The sequence below is a fragment of the Acipenser ruthenus genome, unplaced genomic scaffold, assembly GCF_902713425.1.
Source record: "Acipenser ruthenus unplaced genomic scaffold, fAciRut3.2 maternal haplotype, whole genome shotgun sequence".
NCBI lineage: Eukaryota > Metazoa > Chordata > Actinopteri > Acipenseriformes > Acipenseridae > Acipenser > Acipenser ruthenus.
The window spans coordinates 52,501-55,000 of NW_026708413.1; positions in this window are offsets into that span (position 1 = coordinate 52,501).

Consider the following 2,500-nt stretch of genomic DNA (forward strand, 5'->3'; position numbering starts at 1 on the left):
GGATGATGTACGGTGTTAGGCTTGCGCCAAACATAGCGCTTAGCGTTGTGGCCAAAAAGCTCTATTCTGGTCTCATCAGGCCATAGAATCTTCTTCCACTTGGTCTCAGAGTCTCCCACATGCCTTCTGGGAAACTCTAGCCGAGATTTGATGCGAGTTCTTTTCAACAATGGCTTTCTTTTTGCCACTCTCCCATAAAGGCCAGTTTTGTGAAGCACCCGGGCTATTGTTGCCATATGCACAGTGTCTCCCAGCTCAGCCGTGGAACACTGTAACTCCTTTAGAGTTGCCATAGGCCTCTTGGTGGCCTCCCTGACTAGTGCCCTATACGCCCGGATACTCCGTTTTTGAGGACGGCCTGTTCTAGACAGATTCACAGTTGTGCCATATTCTCTCCATTTCTTAATAATGGACTTTACTGTGCTCTGAGAGGATATTCAATGCCTTGGAAATGTTCTTATATCCTACCCCTGATTGGTGCTTTTGAAGAACCTTATTCCGGATTTGCTTTGAATGTTCCTTCACCTTCATGATGTAGTTTTTGTTAGGAAATGTACTAACCAACTGTGGGACCTCCCAGAGACAGGTGTATTTAACCTGAAATCATGTGAAACACCTTAATTGCACACAGGTGGACTCCATTCAACTAATTATGTGACTTCTAAAGACAATTGGTTGCACCAGAGCTTATTTAGGTGTGTCATAGCAAAGGGGGTGAATACTTATGCAATCAATTATTTTCTGTTTTATATTTGTAATTAATTTAGAACAAGTTGTAGATTTTATTTTTCACTTTGACATTATGGACTTTTCTTGTGTTGATCAGTGGCAAAAACTCCCAATTAAATCCATTTTGATTCCATGTTGTAACACAATGAAATGTGGAAAAGTCCAAGGGGGGTGAATACTTTTGAGAGCCACTGTATTTCTTAGCAGACACCCTTATCCAGGACGACTTACAATTGTTACAAGATATCACATTATTTTTACATACAATTATATTATTTTTCTACATACAATTACCCATTTATACAGTTGGATTGTTACTGGAGCAATCTAGGTAAAGTACCTTGCTCAAGGGTACAGCAGCAATGTCCCCCACCTGGGATTGAACCCACGACCTTCTAGTCAAGAGTCCCGAGACCTAACCACTACTCCACACTGCCGCACTGACCATAGTCAAAATTGAGCTACATGACCAGAGTCACCATTGAGCTACATGACCAGAGTCACCATTGAGCTACATGACCAGAGTCACCATTGAGCTACATGACCAGAGTCACCATTGAGCTAAATGACCATAGTTAGAATAGAATTGACTAGAGTCAGAATAGTGCTACATTGGAGGCTGTGTGGTCCAGTGGTTAAAGAAAAGGGCTTGTAACCAGGAGGTCCCCGGTTCAAATCCCACCTTAGCCACTGACTCACTGTGTGACCCTGAGCAAGTCACTTAACCTCCTTGTGCTCCGTCTTTTGGGTGAGATGTAATTGTAAGTGACTCTGCAGCTGATGCAAAGTTCACACACCCTAGTCTCTGTAAGTCGACTTGGATAAAGGTGTCTGCTAAATAAACACATAATAATAATACATTACCATAGCCACAAAAAACCTTAGTGGACAAAGTGGGTCTGGGTGGCCGAGCGGCAGTTCCAGGAGGTCGGCATGAAGTAGTGACTTGCTCTCATAATGCTATTAGATAACAGATACACTGGGGGGGTAAGTGCATATTACTAAGGGCATGGTCTTTTGATCAAAAAAATATTTAAGTAAAAATAATAAGTCAAGCCATGTGGGAGGCTCTGCACCCCGGGCAGAGTTCCCATTCACCCCTGGCAGCTTCCACTTCCCTGGAAGTCTGTCTGTTGCCCTCCCGTGCCTGGCGCCAGATCAGGTCGGGCTGGAGGCTCTGTTTTCGGCTTGGGGAGGCGGTGGGTCCCCTTACAGTCCTGGACTTCCATGCTGATGGAAGTATGCTGCCCTCCTGCGCCTGGCGCCAGATCAGGCCGGGCTGGAGGCTCTGTTTTGGGCTTGAGTAGGCAGTGTGGGTCCCTTACATTTTTTTATTTTTAATGCACTTTAAGTCTCTTGCCTTCACGGGGTTTGGAGGCTCTGTTTTGGGCAACAGTGTGCCATTTGTGTCGCTGACTTTCAGTGCACTTGAAGCCTGTTGCCCTCGCGGGGTTTGGAGGCTCTGTTTTCAGCAGCAGTGTGCCGTTTGTGTCCTTGGTGACCTCCATGTTTTTGCTGCTAGAGACTAAGTCCCGTTGTGGACATGGTCGTGTCTACCTTCAATGCGAGCCTTTTGGTGGACATGGTCATTGGCCGAGCACTTTAAAAAAAAAAATCCTATCTTTAACATTAGATGACCATAGTCCGGACTTTTTTGGCTCCGCCAGAAACTAAGAGTTGAAAAAGACATAGTCATGTCGCCTATCTTTAACATGACATGACCATGACCATAGCAGGGCAGTTTATGGAAGTCTGTAAACGGCCGAGATTG